Source organism: Schistocerca gregaria, chromosome 2, assembly GCF_023897955.1.
Source record: "Schistocerca gregaria isolate iqSchGreg1 chromosome 2, iqSchGreg1.2, whole genome shotgun sequence".
In the NCBI taxonomy this organism is placed as follows: domain Eukaryota; kingdom Metazoa; phylum Arthropoda; class Insecta; order Orthoptera; family Acrididae; genus Schistocerca; species Schistocerca gregaria.
Window position 1 is genome coordinate 221,053,833 of NC_064921.1, and position 19,208 is coordinate 221,073,040.

General features: G+C 42.8%; 1 protein-coding gene across 3 annotated transcripts in view; it reads left to right on the forward strand.

Annotated features, from left to right (window-relative positions):
• LOC126336721 (Ig-like and fibronectin type-III domain-containing protein 1) overlaps positions 1-19,208 on the forward strand; it is a 2,308,230-nt gene that overhangs the window by 1,085,312 nt on the left and 1,203,710 nt on the right. Inside the window, exon 1 of one of the 3 annotated variants that reach the window (XM_050000696.1) lies at positions 13,017-13,134. The exons of 1 other annotated variant lie outside the window; for it this stretch is intronic. The gene's annotated coding sequence lies outside the window, so the exon portion shown is untranslated. Of the gene's footprint in view, positions 1-13,016; positions 13,135-19,208 lie in introns of those variants that run through there. One more of the 3 variants, XM_050000702.1, reaches the window with a different exon arrangement.

The window sequence follows — 19,208 nt, forward strand, 5'->3', positions numbered from 1 at the left end:
CGCGAAAAACTCTCACGCTAAAACGTGCGGGTGGTAGTCTTAGAGGTAGGCTGGAGACGTGGGTGTCCAGTCCGTCCCTTATAGTAGGGCCTTCTAGCTTAACACGGTTCTGCTCTCGGCTTCTGTTCTCATTTCTCCTCTCGGAACTACGTCGGTCTCACGGTGGGAAGGTACGACATGCATTTAGGCATTCTTGTGGTCGTCTGTGGTATTCCATTTGCTCACTCGTTACTCGTATTACTTTGGTTAATTTAATGTCACGATTTATTCGGAGCTATGTGACATACTACTGGATTTGCTTATCATGTCAGGGTTTTCATGGAAGGTGTTGGATTTGCCTGACACCTTACAGCTCTTGTGAACTTAAATATTAAATTTATCACGCAAGTAATACGAATCCCTTGACTGAATTGTAATTGTGATTTTTCTATCTTTCCAGGTAATAGTCGCTACAAACTCCTTTGCTACGGTAACAGTTCGTAAGTACTGGCTTTCATTACTGTCTGCTTAAATTCTCTTCCTCAATTTGTAGAATGCCAAAGTTTTATATTTTTTATAACTGAGATAAACATATTATTATACTTTTCACAGTTTTAATTTGGCACCAGAGTTTGTTTTGCGAGTACATAATTAATGTTCTATGGAAAAGTTCACAAAGCAATTTTACGAAAAAATCAACACTCTTAAAACTCGAAAAAGGAACCAGGAGGCAATTATGTTCAACACAAGCTCTATCGATATAAAAGCAAAATTTTCGGCTAAGATATTTACTGTAGAGTGGAAAGCAAAAAGTAATAGAGAAATCTGTCCCGTCAGTTGAGAAATGAGCTGTGTATACTCAGATAAAGACTAAAAAAGTAATTGCCATTTCACCGGTCAATGTGTAAAGAAACGAAATTTCGCTATGCAAGGTGTCCCATGAGGGATGGTCAATACTCAGGAACAAGATGGAACCGTCATTCGACGCAAAAAAGTCAGGTAAACGTGAGGGTCGGTGGTGGTGGTGGTGGTGGGGGGGGGGGGGGGGGCTCTAAAATGCATACCTTAAAAGCTATGAGCACTTCTTCATTTTGTCTATTGTAAAACACATTTCTTCATCCCAACAATTGTAATACTTTTTGGTTCGAATGATCGTTCCTGTCATATCCCTGAATATTCACCACTAAAGGATGTAGAATATTAAATGCTACGAATCACAAAAGAACTGCACGCTGGAGTGGATATAGCTCAGATACAACTGACAAACTTCACAAACAGTTGAAAAAAATTGTGACTGGTAGCAGTTATTATTCTGTGCCTTATAAGGAACAGTCACGGAGTTCAACTGCATACATTATCGATAAAATATATTAACGATTGCTCTCGGACACCCTGTAGTTATTATAAACTTTTGGAAACGAGGAACCAGAAACATTCAGAAGACAAAGATCTAGAAAACTGTTTGGGTGACCTAAGGAAAGAAAATATTTTGTATTTTTCAGATGGTCTGTTTCCGAGAAAGTATAAATTCGAGCGCGTATTCATTTTATTCATTGATAGTGTTTCATGTGATTTCTTGCCGCATTGCTACAATGGACAGTACAACATGCTCTTTTACCACACGAGATGACTCTCGTACGTTCACGACATCTACGTCTGCTATTTATGTCAGCGTCAAAAACGTAATTTCTGTCTCGTTATCATATCCCGGAAGATTGGGAGTTTTCGTACTTCAGTTCATTTTATCTGTGGATATGAAGTGACAGTGTAATTTCTCTGAAAGCATACGGAAACGGAGTGCAAACCGAAGCCTATTGATCGGTGAAAGAGATCAAAATTTTGTTCATACTAGTCCGATTATGTCCTTGATAGGGTCTCTCATCCACAAGACGCGATGGGTAAAAAATGGTTCAAATGGCTCTGAGCACTATGGGACTTAACTACTGCGGTCATCAGTCCCCTAGAACTTAGAACTACTTAAACCTAACTAACCTAAGGACATCACACACATCCATGCCCGAGGCAGGAGTCGAACCTGCGACCGTAGCAGTCGCGCGGTTCCGGACTGCGCGCCTAGAAGAGCTAGACCACCGCGGCCAGCCCGCGTGGGGTAGCTGCGCGGTCTAGGGCGTCTTGTCACGGTCCACACGGGTCCCCCGTCGGAGGTTCAAGTCGTTCCTCGGGCAAGAGCGTGTGTGTGTGTCGTCCTTAGCCTAAGTTAGTTTAAGTTAGATTAAGTAGTGTGTAAGCTTAGAGACCGATGACCCCCAACACTTTGGTCCCATATGACCTTACCACAAATTTCCATTCATCCGCGACATACTGAAGCATCGGGTTGTACGAGCTGATGCTATGCACGCGCACACAGACTTTGAATGATTACTTCACTCACAGAAAAAGTTATGATCCGTAAGTCAGGCACCATAACTAAAAATGCGAAAGGGCTCCAGAAAAAATGCAAGGCATCAGCGTATAACACACCGTATCTTCTTGTAGTCTTTGCACTGCTTTTGCGGAAAATCGGCAGAGCTAATGAAGAAGATACGGAAATGTATAGAAGAAGATACGGAAATGTATCCGGTTGAACTTGTATTTTCTAGTGACCCGTAAGATCTCAGTTGGCCAGTTTATAAATTTTGGGCGTCAGTCCGTATACAGGGAATTACGTGCTGAGAAAACTCTTTTTTTTCTTTTCCGAAATACTTTTCCTTTCACGGTTTGCAGGTGGCTGCGTTAGGCGCGGCAGAGGTAATTATTTCGTTTCCCAGCAGTGGTGGGAAGTCCTCCTCAGAATATGCGGCGCATACTTCAAACGGCCCGAGCTGCGCGGTGAACTTCTACCTGCTGACGTCAGCCTGAATCTTGTGTTTTCCACTTCCTGCGCAGTAATGAAAGAATATCTGCCGGCGCGGCGCGACGTGTAGCTCTGCGACGGACTCCCTGAAATTGCGAAGACGGAGAGGAGCCTTTTCCCCAACTGCTTCTTGCAGACAGCCTTCAGCGGCGACTCCCGCACAGTGCTTCCGTAGCCACTGTTTCTCTCTCTCTCTCTCTCTCTCTCTCTCTCTCTCTTACTTTTTCGGTCTTTGTGACGGAACTGAGCATCTTTCCCGTGCAGAAGACGACAACAGCGCGAAGCGAGGCTAATGACAGCTTTTAGAAGCTTTAATTTTCGAACTGGGAATGGAGTTAAGCACTGTAGAGCGGCGGCCAGCTTCCTGCCATTACACAGGCCGCGTCGACGACTGCATGTTGCCTGACGCTGCACAGGAATGTCCGCGCGGAGCAAGTGCCCTCACTGCAGCCAATCACAGCAGCTTCACTGCTCCTGGGATCTCTCAGAAAACTGTGAATTTTACAGGATAAACTCTGGCGAGCCGAATGCTTTGCATCCAGTGTATCAAAATTGGTTTTAATATCATACTTCGTAAGTGAAATAGCCTTGACTTACCTAAAATGCTGATCTCTCAACCACGTGAGCGGACACGGATAGGAGATTCTTAAGATTCACGAAAAACAGGGTATTCGGCTGCGAAAGTTTTTAAGCGATTCGCAGCACAGTTACGTTTAGATAATACCTCTTCTGAGCAGGAATGGTTAATTATTTAGAAAACTGTCTTTAAAAAAAATATGGAGTATAGGAATGGGAAGCACCGGGTATTGGGGAAAAAATTAATCACTTATTGAACAACCACAAAGATGTGACATCTTATTTCGCACTCATTCTTCATCCACAAAGATATTTAAGAGAGATTCTACGGAGCTGAGGATGTAGATGAGACGTACCAAGCTTCTAAACGGGCAGTCAAACATGTCGGGCAGCTCAGATGGTAAGAGCAGTTGTAGTAGAAAGCAAGGATCTGTCTTCAAATCCAGGTCAGGCATGCAGACTTATTTTGTTCACAGATACATAATTCTCCTACTAGTAAACTGTTCCTTCGTCATACTTGAAATCCAAAAATTTACCAAGAGGCTAGTGAAATAATAATGACAGTTCGGAAGGCGAACGTAGGGAAATTCGACAGATCTTCAGTATAAGCCTCATACTCGACACATATTGTTACGGACAAGTGACCACATGAGCAGGACTTTATGCATTTTCGCTCCTTTATGGCGTCTGGTTTCAAGAGGACAGCTCGAAACTGCACCGTACCAATTACTATCACGTTTTCTTATCTCCAAGATCAATACATTTGTTATATTGTGAAATTTTTCTTGTTTGGGCATCTCAAGCGTCGACGACTGGCTGAATTCCGAATTTTATTAGTCGTAACCCAGTTAAATCGGTACAGTGGACAGAAAACAAACCTTATTTTCAGCTTGACTGAATGTATATGACAAGGGACTTCAATGTACACAACGGAAGAATGACCAGCAATGTTAATTATGTTTCTTATTTCTTACTAGTTTTATTAGGTTTTTCTTAAATTCTGTCTGTGTCTAGATGTGTGTGTGTGTGTGTGTGTGTGTGTGTGTGTTTGTAAATCATATCTACATAATTGGACCTCATGTTGAAAACATATTCAACAGAATAATAAGATGTAAAGGTAACTAAATTGTAAGCTGTTATGTACCCAGAAAGTAAGGTAAGGTGGCATCCAAATGATAAACCAAGCTCTTGTATAGTTAAAAAAGTTTCATTCGTGGAACTCATCCAGTTAACTGAAGCATGCTACGTACAGTGATCAGCCAGAATATTATGACCACCGATCTACTATCAATACAAATCCATCCAGGTGATGGCATCGTCACCTGCCCAGGAATGACTGTTAGACACACGCACGGTGCTTGTAGTGTCACTGAGCGTGCTGTCGGTGTGTAGAATGGGGAAGGCGCACGATCTATCTAAGTTTGACCGAGAGCAGATTGTGATGACCCGGAGACCCGGCATGAGTATTCAGAAACTGTACGACTTGTCTGGTGTTCTGGGAGGGCTATGGTGAGTGTCTTCAACTCTTGGAGAAACCAAGGTGAAAACACGTCCAGATGTGGTGGAGTTGGACGGCCTCCCTTATTGTAGATGTCAGACGTCGTAGGATGGACAGACTGGTAAAACAGGACAGACGGCGACGTGTGGTGGAACTAACGTCAGACTTTACGCGGAGTACAAGTGTGTTTGAACACGGAGTGCACAGAACACTCCTAAAGATGGGCTTGCAGCCGACGACCCATCTATGTCCCAATGTGAACGTAACGATGTCGGCAACTAGGCTGAAATGAACACGTGACCATAGACACTGGACGTTGACGCCGTGGTGGAGCGTTCCACGTTCTGATGAATCCACACCTTCTTCGTCATGCCGATGGGAGGGCGTGAATCCGTCGTCTTCCAGGGGACAGATCCTTGACACCTGTACTGCAGGGCGAAGATAAACTGGTGGCGGCTCCATTAAGCTTTAGGGGAGCATTTAAATGGCCTCCATGGGCTCAGTGGAGCTCATCAAGGCATCATGACGGCCAAGGAGTATTGTACATTGATTGAAAACCACGTACACCCATTCATGACGATAACCTTTCCCAACGGCAGTGGTCTCCTTCAGCAAGATAAAGCGTCATGTCACAAGGCCAGAAGTGTGATGGAGTGGTTCGAGGAACACAGTGTCAGTTGCAGTTGATATGCTGGTCCTCCATCTCGCCAGATCTGAATCCGATCGAACACTTCTGCGATGTGATTGAACGTGGCGTCGACCCCATCCCCGGAATTTGCAGGAATTGGGTGACTTCTGTGTGCAGGTGTGGTGCCAACTCCCTGCAGGACCTACCAAGGCTTCATTGTTACCATGCTACGAGGCGTCGTCGCTGTTATCCGTGCTAAAGGTGGATATACCGACTATTAGATAGGTGATTATAATGTTCTGGATGACCACTGTACTTATCGTGATAATCTTATAAATTACCTAACCTTCAAGTGTTCCTCTTTTGCGGTTATATGGTAAGTCACTATCACACTGAATTTTGAATTACATTATTATTACAAGTTTCGACCTACTCAGGTCATCTTCATACACTTACAGACGAATTGTCTTACGTATCTGGAAGCCTGTGCATCATAGCGTATCTGCTAACGAGCTAGTTATCATAAGTCTGTAGCATGACACAGTTTCGAAAACAACAACAGGGAATTGTTATATTGCTTATCGATAATTTTTGTCAAGTATTCTACTCTAATATGTCGTTCCAAATTGAGAATTCGAAGAAGTAACTAAGTTAGCTGACTGTATGCGGTTGCACTCGTTGCTTCTTAAGAGAAATGCCCTCCACATACCAGAGTTTCAAACGCTCAGTCGTTAAGTGCCGAAGCATTCGCAACAAAGTTGCATAGTTTGAAGCTCTCCTAAAAGTCATTGGAGCTCGCTTAATAATAGGTAATGAAAACTACTTAAAACTGGAAATTTATACCAGTTCACGTTTTTGACAAAATATAAGTATATATCAGAATGGAAGGCTAATGGTAAATGGATGTCACATCCTGGTCGGAGAAGACAAGAAATTCATATCCACAGAGACAGAAATTAAGGCTGCATGCGAGGTTATTTGGTGAGACTGGTTATCAAGGGTGGACATAAACTTATAAGTGAATCTTGGGCTCGACCACCAGACTCACCCTCAGAAGTAAACGAAAACTTTAGAGAAACCGTCAGTTTGCTAGTACATAATTCCTCAATCATACAATAACCATCGCGGAAACATTAAGATTCAAATGTCAGTTAGGCAAAGTACAGTTCTGTAAGTAATAAGACATCCTGCGAAACATTGCTAAGTGCCTTTTCGAAAACTATCTAGAACAAATGGTTCCGAAAACCATTCACGACGAAAGCAGTAACAAGTACTTGCAAAGTACGCATAGTAACAAAAACAAATAGAGAGGTTTATACGTTCAGCGCACTAGGTAAAGAGGCAGCAGAGGCATATCTCAATGAGATACTTAAAAATTTACAGGGGGGCAAATTAAAGTGGCCCAGAAATTTTGGAACTATTTGTGACAGCGTTAATGGAGGAGGGAAAGGCCTACAGCTACTTCCAACAGGGTGGAGCAACGGCCCACACAGCCAGCCGAACCTTAGAGCACATTTACACAACATTCACACCTGACAAAGGTGTTAGCTAACCACCCAGATCACGTGAACTGTCAGTGTGCTATAACTTTGTATGGAGAGCCCTCAAGTATAAGATGTACCCCAAGAACCCTTGAAGAACTGCAGCAGAGCATTTCAGCCCAGCTCCGATACACTTTCAGCATCTTGTCGACCAAGGCCCAAAACTGCCGAGAGATGAACGTTGTTCACTTTGAACATCTGCTACAGTCACGTTAGTACCGTATTTCCCCCTGTTCCTTTGTATCGTGGAACTCTGTACACCAGGCCACTTTCATTTGCCCCACACTGTAGCACTGGACAGGAGCAACTACAAGATCTGTGACCCACGTTTGAAAGAATGATTACCAAGCACTAGACAGTAGAAGAGAGTATGATGAAAGGGGTCCTCCACGGTATACAGTCAATGTAAAGAAAAATCTGAACTAACAGAGAAACAGAGATTGTTGCATATGAAGCGTAAAACAAAGCAAGGGACAGGAATAGAAATGCTGCCGGCCGGTGTGGCCGAGCGGTTCTAGGAACTTCAGTCTGGGACTGCGAAAACCGCCACGGTCGCAGGTTCGAATCCTGCCTCGGGCATGGATGTATGTGATATGCTTAGGTTAGTTAGGTTTAAGTAGTTCTAAGTTCTAGGGGACTGATGACCTCAGATGTTAAGTCCCATAGTGCTCAGAGCCATTTGAACCATTCGAACAGAAATGCTGAACGAACCGCGTTAAACGGTTATGCAAGCAAGGCGTGAGGGCTTCAACGGCTACCGTTGCCGATTATTACCGAAATCATTGCTCACAAAACAAATCATTTCTGGCCACATGCAAAGAGAGTTAGTGGCATCAACATTAATGTACAGACACTTATGGGCGAGGCAGGAAATTGAAGGTAGAAAAGTAAAAGCAAAGAAGCTGAGACTCCGTTTTCAGACGTTCTCTTACTAAGGTGTATTGCTCCAATTCAGTTCTCGCAACACTGCAAAGATAAGTGAAATAGATATTAGTGTCAGCAGAATCGAGAAACAGCTGAAATCATCAAAATTTAACCAATCTCCAGTGTCCGTCGAAATTCTATACTAACTTTGCAGTTTTTACACACAATACATCGTAGATCTTTCGAAGAAAATACAGTGCCAAGTAGTTGGAAGGAAGTACACAGGTCACAGCTGTCTCCTGGAGCTTCAGTGTGGAACCGCGCGACCGCTACGGTCGCAGGTTCGAATCCTGCTTCGGACATGGATGTGTGTGATGTCCTTAGGTCAGTTAGGTTTAAGTAGTTCTAAGTTCTAGGGGGCTGATGACCTCAGACGTTAAGTCCCATAGTGCCCAGAGCCTTTTTTTCTGCTGGAAGGGTAACAGCAGTGATCCACAGAACTACCGTCCAATATCCTTCACATGCATTTGTTGTGAAAACTTAGAACATATTCTGACTTCTACTTCCACCACGCCTGCCAGCATGCATTACAGAAACATCGATCACCCAGCTCGTACTTTTCTGACATGGAATCCTGAAAGCTATAGATCAAGAGTGTCAGGTAGATGTAATTTTTATTATTTACGAAAATCATTTTACTCAGTACCACACATAAAATTACTATCGAGGGTATGATCGTATGAAGCATTAAGCGGAGTTTCAGACTGAAGTATCATGATTCATTGGTAAGGAAGACGAAGCATGTTGTTAGGAGTGCGGAATTATCGACAGATGATGACATGATGACTTCAGGTATTCCCAGAGAAGTGTGTTGGGACCGTTGCTGTTTATGATGTACACTCAAGTGACGAAAGTCATGGGATAGCGATATGCGCATATTCAGATCCCGGTTGTATTGCGTACACAACGTATATAAGGGCAGTGAATTGGTGGTGCTGCCACTTGTACTCAAGTGACTCAGGTTTAACGTTTTCCGACTGTAAATGCGGAATGTAAGTTGGAACTAGAGGCAAGGGACATTCTATTCCAGAAATCTTAGAGAATTCAGTATTCAGAGATCCAAAGTGTCAAGAATGGGCGAGGAAACCACATTTTAGGCACTACCTGTCAACATAGACAACACAGTGACGGACGGCCTTCATTTAACGACCGAGAGCAGCGGCGTTTGAATAGAGCTGGCACTGCAAAGAGACATGCAACACTTCATGAAACAACCACATAAATCAGTGTGGGATGCACGACGAAAGTGTCCGGTTGCACAGTGTGGCGAAATTTCACGTTAATGGTCTCTGGCAGCACATGAGCGACGCGATTGCCTCTGCTAAAAGCTCAACATCGCCTGCAGCGCGTGTCCTGGTCTCGTGACTGTGTCAGTTGGACCCTAGACGCCTAGGAAGCCGTAGCCTGGTCATATCATTCCCGATTTTAGTCGGTAAGAGATGATGGTAGGGTTTGAATGTGGCGCAGACCCAAAGAAGCCATTGACCCAAGTTGTCAAAATGGCACTGCAAGTTGGTGGTAACTCCATAATGGCGTGGGCTGTGTTAACATGGAATGGACAGGGTCGTCTGGTCCAGCAAAATCGATCATTGACTGGAAGTCGTTATGTTCGGCTACTTGGATTCCATTTACAGCCACTCACCGACTTCAAATTCCCAAACAACAATGGATTTTTTATTGATGCAAATGCGCCATGTTACCGAGCCACAATTGTTTGAAATTGGTTTGTATAACATTCCGGACAATTCGAGCGAATGATTCGGCCACCCAGATCGCCCGACACGAATACCATCGACGATATTAAGAGGTATCCCAAGACTTTCGTCAACTCTGTTTTATACACTGGTGTCCAAAACAAACATCTGTTTCTCCATCCCGTGTATTACGCATGGAAAATGCCATTCCGGTCATTGGACAACCACACCAAAGATGGCATCAGGGTGCCTCTCCAACGGGGTAGTGTTTGCCGGCTACCCCAAATCCACCATCGGGGTGTACACAGCCACAGAAGGTGCAGTATGGCACAGAGAAGATGCCTTGCAGACTCTCTGGGTGGAGGGCCATAGGAAGAATGGAAGCAGGACTGTCGCAAATTGATGTGCCCCGATGGCTTAATGTGAATCGTTCCGTGTTTTTTGGTACGTGACATTTACAGAGGCCGAAACTGCATCACAAACACCAGGGCAGGGCCAGCCACGTGAGAGAAAGGACCGTTGTTGGTTGTAAGGGCACGGCGGTAACCGCCTTAGTACTGCACGGCAACTGGCATTTGACCTCGCAGCATCCACTGGACGTGTTTTATCGAGGCAAACGATGTAGAAGGCTTCGGCAGAGTGGAGTTTATTGTTGTAGGCCTGCTGTATGTGAACTTCTAAACTTCTAATGCGTCTTCACTGAAAAGAACGTCTAGTTTGGAGCCGTCAACATGACACCTGGACCGTCGAGCAGTGGGCCAATCGTCTTGTCACATATGAGTCCCGACTTTGTCTGGTGTGTGATTCTCGATGTATTCGCATCTGTAGTGAACGTGGAATACTATTTCGGGGCCCAAATTTTGTTGAAACATACAGATATCTGGGCGGATCCCTAATGGAGTGGGCAGGGATTACGTTGACAAGTCGAGCACCTCATGTGCGGTTGTTGCAAGGAGATGTGGGCCCAGACTTCATAGACGCTGGACTTCATAGAACACAGGTGGGTGATCTTTCCTTGGAAACTGAAGATATTGCACGCACGGAGTTTTCTGCTCGCTCTCACGATTCGAATCCCATAGAGCATGTCTGGAATGCACTAGCAAAACGCGCTGCGTCACATTAGTATCCACCAACCACACCCCAGGACTTGGGAACAGCTCTGCAGAAAGAACGGGCGTCGTTGACTCAACATGAAACGGATGACATCAATTACAGCATGCCCCATCGTTAGCAGGCCTGCATTGCTGCCAGAGGAGGTCATACACCATACTGAGCACATTAACCAGTAGTCAGAATGTGTGTGCAAATTCCACAAGATGGAAAAAACGAGAAACATGATTGTCTACCTTGTTGCAGTTATTTACGTTCTGTTCTCTTTACATAGTTTCTACTTTACTATCACCTATTTATGTTTCGTGGCAAAATAAAGGCAGCCAGGCAAATTTTCCGTTTTTTGCTTTAATTTTGGACACCAGTGTAGATCGAATGGAGTCACAAAAGTTTTTCAGAAACTGCTTTTGTGTTGTTCGCCAATGGTGCACTTACAATGCTTATCCAGAGATCTGTTATTCTCAGTAAATGTCGTAGTATCCACAAATTCTTATAATGAAACGTCTCACGGTTCCATTAATCTTTCCGGTCGTTCTTTCAACCTGTTTGAGTCTGTCCTCTGTCTTTCCCAATTTTATAATAACCTTATAATTCTTACATAGTTACTAACATTATGTTCTCGATATAATCTGCCTTGTATAATTATCGGCATATAATTTTCTCCATTTATTGTACTTCTAGCGCTAGGTTCACTGCTCGTGTACGCCTTATTAAAAAAAAAATTATCCTTAACATTCTTCTTCTTCTTCCTCTAGTAATGAGTCCCCCAGATGAGTTCGCACCAATATAAAACTAACCTATTTACATTTATGTATTCCAATTAACCTTTGACTTCTTAATTTGAAATGTTTCCAGTTTCTTACTGTCTAGTATGCTATTCCCTAGCCCAAATTGTACGTTCAATGTCTACTGTTTTAGTTATTTAGTTATTTTTAAATGTCTTATTCCTTGGTTATTTTAACCATTAAATGAGAACACCATGCTCTTGAATCGAATGTTCCAGTTATCTCGTAGACATTTATCTATGGAGCATTCACATACAGATATATATATATTTCCAATTTTAACCTTTTAGTACCGTCTTATACCTTCATATTTTCATCTTGTTAAAGTTTTCTATCTTCCTGTAGGCCAACATTTCAAAGAATTCAAAGCGGTGCTGGTCGTGACTTCCCTTTTTTTAACGTTGTTTATTCATTTACTGGTTTCAGGCAGCGTCCGCTTCACAAGATACAATTACATCACAGTGATATAAACGGGACATTATTCTGACCGTTACATCTTGTTTTCAGAATATCCATCAGCACCATATAGAGAACACTGCGGGCCAAACACTTCATTAACCTTTTCGTCAGTTGCGTATCAAAACTGCCGTCATTGTTTTCACATGTTATAAGCCTAGGCTTCCTGCTTCAACAGTAATCTTTTAATTCTCATCTAAATCTGAAGTTTCTTTCTATTTATTTTACGTTTGACTTTTTAGCGTTCGCTTATATTGCTCGCAAGTCATATATAGTACCCCCAGACTGCTACCGATAGTCCTCGTATCTTCAACCAACAATATCGCAGTATCATCAACTCTTATACACCGGGTCTTCCACCTACCGTGATTTTTCTCCTCTCTGGTAATAATTCATTACTGTCCTACATAAATGTTGAACAATGTCGGCCACAAATAGCATCTTAATAATATCAGCGTCGACTTCAATTTTTCGCCTTCAATTTTCTCTAATAATTCTTCTATAATTCTAACTTTCATTTATCTGAAATATGAAAGGAAATGAAAATTTAATCTCGTAATCTGTTAAATGCAATAGATTTTTGAGGATACATAAAAATGATACTGATTATAGTGAAGCTGTGTTAGTTGAAATAAGAAGTTCGAAAGGCCAGAGGTGCACCTCAGGGGTGTATCAGTGCTCACTGGGCGACGTCATCTGAGTCACGGTCTTGTCTTCCCGCACGCGGCCCTCCAATCTAGCGCCGGCGTCCAGTGTGATTCGTGGGGTTTGATGCTATTAATGGCAGGATGATTGCCAATCAAAGTGTTGGACTCCTCCCAATTTCCGGAGTGTCTTCCGTCGCCCTGATAGCTCGTTTACTTGGGTGGCTGCCCTCCTGTTCATTACACCCAACACGCCCCGGGTGCTGTCATAGGACTTCGCCCACTGCTCGTCCAATCTACCGCACGCTGGTCAGTCGACAATTCCGCTATTCCTCTGAAGTCTGTCGCTAGGTGGCTGACACAGCACGCCCGGCCGCACTGTTGCTCGCAGACCGATAGCAGTTTGTCTCCTGGTAGTCCACTCGACAGCTATAGAGTCAAAGAGGTGAGTATGTGTGATCCCCATGAGCGATAGTGTGGCTTTTATTTAACTTTGGAAGCTGGAAGTACACTCCAATTCCCAGGAGCAGCATATTCTGGTTCTGGGAGTAAAATCTGCTAGTTTGTTATGCCGCTTCATGTGCCTTTTCGTTTTCTAATTAATTATCACAATCCATGTTTCGATCCAGCTGCTTAGATCTTCTTCAGGAACTTCTGGTGTTTACCGGTTAACTGTTAGCTGTTCAGCTAGATGCTAACACCCGAGTGGTCTGAAGGAGATCCTAACAAAGGGGTCGAAACATCATTGCTTAAGAAAAAAGGGAAGAGGCACATGACGTGGCCTAAAAAATAACAAGGTTTTACCTTCAATGACAACGACCACGAAAGCCAGCAGACGATACTCTGATTTGATTTAGGAGCCTAGTACTAATACAGTCACAATGTAACAGGTAAACGGCTTCTGACCAAAGGTCTCCCTCAGTAGGGAACATCACGAAATGTGAAAATGGCGTTGCTTATAGGCCTAGCGAACCTCAGGGACGTATGATAGGTCCGCTACTACTACTGACAATGTAGAGTCGTCCTACGGAGTGTCATAAAGCGCTCGATGTATGAAAACCAGGTTTTTTCTAAGTATACAAAGAACGAAGTACGTTGCTGCATAATTCATACTAGGTAGATTTGTATGTATCGCCGGCCGGAGTGGCCGTGGGGTTCTAGGCGCTTCAGTTTGGAACCGCGTGACCGCTACGGTCGCAGGTTCGAATCCTGCCTCGGGCATGGATGTGTGTGATGTCTTTAGGTTAGTTAGGTTTAAGTAGTTCTAAGTCCTAGGGGACTGATGACCACAGATGTTAAGTCCCATAGTGCTCAGTCCCAGTTGAACACTTTGTATGTATCGATATAGAGAAACAGCGACATTGTTTTAATGAAAGCGTGTACTTCCTGTAATGAATCTTATCATTTGACAGCACTTACGTTTCTTGTGCATAAGGTGACCCACAGTTCGTTAATATCTGAAAAAAAAGTCATGTTTAAGGACCACCAAAAGCTGTTAATGAAATAAACGTTTATTCACTGCCAGTTTTTATCATTTGATCGTCATCTTATCACCGAGGTTCTAGTTTTGATCAAATGCTGAACATTACTGTTTAACAGTATAAAATATGTTACTTGACTACTTTAAAGAACGTATTAAGTGTACAATTAAAAACGTCTATCGTTATCTACACCACAGAATGTCATTTTTTTCTTGTATAATAACATTTCCACTGTGCGGACCATCCTGTGTTAGGTGCAGACTGCATAGCCACTCCACATACCTTTTAACTATGTCTATATATCTTAATGGCAATGTCAATTTCAGTGACGCACGATGGTTTCATATTTTATTTCTTGCTGTCACAGTAAGAACGACACAGGTTGACGCAAATTGTACATTATTTGGTGACCATCGGTTGACCAAAAATACAAGAGAATAAAGGGTTTCCTATCAGATACTTTTGGTGGTTCTTACGTATGAGTTCCCTCGAATATGTAATATTCTGTCTTCTCCGACGGGGTATGAAGATCGTTGTGTCTTCTAGTGTAGCATTTTCCGTTATCACTTCTTGATGACATAGCACAACTCTCTTGAAACGTGGACCGCAGTGAAACGACGTTCTTTCATGCATTCATCGAAATTTTTCTCGGGAATACCGGGGAATCTTTCCGAACGCTCTGAGGTATGGCAACAGTCCGATATTGCTTACAAGATGTTATGCTTTAGAGGTAAAGCTGTGCTGTACCCTCTAGCTTTATACTCAGCATATCAGACTCCTACTTCTGAGCAAAGTTTCGAGGAAGGGAGATTAGGGCTTAAGGTTCCGGTGACTACGAGGTCGTTAGGGAGGGAGCTGAAAAGTTCCTTGCGCGAATTATCAGCGATTACGTCAGAGCTTTTCTATTTTCAAAAACTCGCTAATGCCTTTCATAAAAAGCAAAGTTCCATTAACAAAAAATTAGTTGCCTCAACATATCGGTAGATAAAATGTTACGAGTGTTTTCCTTTTTTTATTTTTCTTCTTTCAATAGCTCTGGGAACGTGCCCATACAGCCATCTCAACGCCGGAAATGTAGTATCAAAAGGATTAACAAAGGACGGATTCGACATAAAACAAGATTTAGGATCATACGAAAATAATACAAAATGGAATGTAGGATACATAGTGGTAGAATACTATAAAAATACAAGTTGTAACAGAATAAGAAATGGTAAATCGTAAATCTCTGTTGGTATACATTTCGAGTAGTCCTAGTTCGGTCGACGTTTACAACTATATGTCTAGATTAACAATAAGATATTCTTTGTATGTCCCGTGAGCACTGCTTCCAAAGCTGCGGATGGAGACTAGAAAACTTATACAGGCCTGTAGCTACCATCTAGACAGAACAGTTTACAAGAATCCGTATAGGTGCACCAGTGTTCAGAAACGTACACATACGTTTAACGGACTGGGTGTTCCACATTATGCAGAGCAGCTCGTGGGGATATAGTCAGTTAAATGAGCTTTGGTTTTCCCCTGGCATTGTAAGTACGAGGCGCATTAAATTAGTAGCGCACGGAGCTACCTCTTGATTGCTGACGCTGCTGACGAACCCGTACAGTACCTTATACGTTTCTATAACGCTGAATGTTAAAAAGGTTTGGAGGCTGCCTGGGAACTGAAGACCGAGAGCCCGAAGATTACTTGAAAGGATGTTTATGTGATACGTGTTCCGAGGACATTGTAGAAGTATGTGGTTTGCATTTTCTTCTTCCTCTCTGCAAACACATAGAGGGGTGGTGATTACGTTGAGACGTCAGAGATATTTGTTGAACCTCCAATGATTAAATTTTAGTCATGTTATAATGGTCTTGAAGCTCCTTGATGCTTATGCATTATTTTTCCATGGTACTCGTGAAATCGTGGGGTGGACTAGTGCGTAGTGACTGCCTTTGATTTTAAGACCGCGACCATTCCTGTTGCCAGTGCTATGACAACCACTTTCTAATCATGGGTATCGTATCTGTGAGAGAGAGTCTATCATATTTAATAGCTCCATTCAGAGATGCCTGCTTTGCCTGAGTATTTACTTAGTCATTTCCAGGTACCCTACGCTGGTCCTTCAACATAGCATCACGATGTTGTGACAGTTCCCCTGTGGCCGAAACACTACGTCGGCTATAGCTGCAACTGTGGGACTGGTCCAACTACTATGATGGTTTCTAATCAGTTATTTAGCTAACATACTATCAGAGATGTTAACCACTGTGTCTATTGTGGACGTCTGTGCGACTAGTTACGAGTGATGACGACGCAATAATCGCCCTTTTGCTATAACTGTTGAGAACCATATATACACGCCTCGAACGATTCTTGAAATACAATACTCGCATTTATAGAAACTTAGATTTCTTAATTCATTACAGATTCTATATCATTTCACTTTTAATCTGTCAAGATTTACATTCGGCTGTAAAGTGAACGGTTCGTTCCGATGACATTAACAGCCTATATTCTTTGCAACATCCTTTCCGTCAGTATAGCTAGTTTAAGAAATGTACAAAATAAGACAATGAGGCACATTATTCAGAGTGAAGGATTAATTCTGGAACTCGTTGCGCTGTCTCAAAGTACTGACGAAATATCGGATGTCGATGTTATATGGGACACGTTACAAAAACGACTTAGAGTCAGAAGTTCAGTGTGGCTTTTCGGATGTCACGCGCTTGTATACAGACAGTCTATTTGTTAGAAAATTATGGCGAAATTTTAAGAGACAAGCGGATGATCAACACTTGTACTAAAAGTGACGCCTGATTTAACAACGTAATCGGAAAGTAATGTGCAACAATAACTTTGTATATGAAACCTGCTCAATTTAAACGAAAAGTGTCAGATAGTATACTTAGATTCATTTAAAGAATCGTAATGAAATGTAGCTCACCAACTACGGAAGTCGCTTACAGAAGCTGTGGCTGATCAGTTCTTTGATACAGTTTCTCGATCTAGGACTGGTTACATATATAGGTAGACAGGTGGAGGGAAAGGGGCCAGCAAGAGCCAGAGACGGAAATAAGATTCAAAGAAGAGCTCCGTTGCCCGACACCCCGACACACATTTTGTAATTCAGACTGAGAGATCAAAGAAGTGATCACACAACGTAAAAAACTCGATTGGAAACGCTGAAAGAAAGATCTACACTACTGAGACATCGCCATTAAAATGCCATGTAAGAATGTTTCAAGCCAAACCGTGGAACATATTACTTTCTGCAATGTATACACCGCTTTATAATAATTGCGGTAGCCTTTAGACAAATCAGGATTTACGTGAGGGTGTACTGACTGTCGTTTCCATGCATATAATATATGAATTGAACAGGAAAGTCGAAATTGTGGCGGCCGCTGTGGCCGAGCGGTTCTAGGCGCTTCAATCTGGAACTATGCTGCTGCTACGGTCGCAGGTTCGAATCCTGCCTTGGGCATGGATGTGTGTGACGTCCTTAGGTTAGTTAGGTTTACGTAGTTCTAAGTCTAGGGGACTGATGACCTGAGATGTTAAGTCCCATAGTGCTTAGAGCCATTTGAAACATTTTGAACGAAATTAAGCTGGAGTATATGTAAAAATACCTGCAGAATATTTTGTGTACCTCTCCTCCACTAGCACTATTTGCAGAAATGATATTGCTATCAGCGTACACTATGAATTCTTAGCAGAATAAAATTTCAGCTCCGCTTCGAAACAAAATTAAATGCAGTAATGTGGATAATTTAAACTATTCTCATAAGACTAAATAAAATATCGTTTTCAGTACCACAATGCAGGAAAAAAAGCGATATACATTCGTACAAACATTCTGTCATAACGTAGGATGAAGGAGATCTTTAAATACCATTATCACACTTTCTAGTGCCCTATACCTCCTCGGCTCTGCGATCCTATAAACGCGTCTCTGAACATTTTCGATCACTGTCGTCAAGCATGTTTCATAAGGACTCCAAAAGATGAAAAGTAACCTAGAATTGTCGCGCTAGCGACTTTATGTAATTTGCTTTACAGATGGACTGCTTTTTCGCAGATGGCTTTCTAACAGTCTACCAGGGGCGTTCAACAAGTAATGCAACATATTTTTTTTTTCTGAAAGCGGGTTGATTTTATTTGGGATTCCAGTAGACCATATTATTCCGCAAGCTTTTGGCTACAAAACCCAATTTTTTAACATAATATCCGTTTAATGCGGTTGCCATACACCACCGTATTGGAAGGGCCTGTACATGACTCTACTGCTCGACTTCGGATCCTACGTCTGGCCTTATCAGTAACCTCCCCATCATCCAGGTACTGCTTCCCACGGAGTGCATCCTTCATTGCGCCAAACAGAGGGAAATCGGAAGGTGTGATATTCAGGTTGTACACTATTGAGTACCCAATTGGTAGACAAATGAGTCGCTACTATCCCCAGAGACGTCTACTTCAGCAGTGAGGTTTTTCACTGTAACCCGCCGATCATCTCGAATGATAATTCCGGCACGTTCCAACACTGCAGGAGTCACAGATGTGTGTGGCCGGCCGGCACAGTGGAGACTGGACAGGTTTGTACGACCTGGTTGCGATTTTGACAGACGTCTCGCCTAACGACTGACCGTGCTTTTGTTCATTGCCAGATCTCCGTAGACATTCTGCAAGTGCCTATGAATATCTGCGATGTTCTATTTTTCCGCAAAAAGAAGCACAATGTCAGCTCTATACTTGGAAAGCACCTCCGTTACAGACGCCATTTTGAAGGATACCTATAGCTCCGCCACGTATCAGAACTTCATGAAGCGGGAATATTCCACGACGTCCCACAACGAATTCTGCATTGTTGCAAATGACACTGCCGAGGAAACAAAACAGGTGTTGCGTTACTTATTGAACGCTCCTCTTAAGCCTACCATTTTATCTTCCCTACAACTGCTCTTACGTGCACGTCCTGTTTCAAGTCACGTTCTTACTGTTACCTGTGAAAATCAGACAGGCACTAATTGGACACAAGAGGGGCATGGAGTGGGCC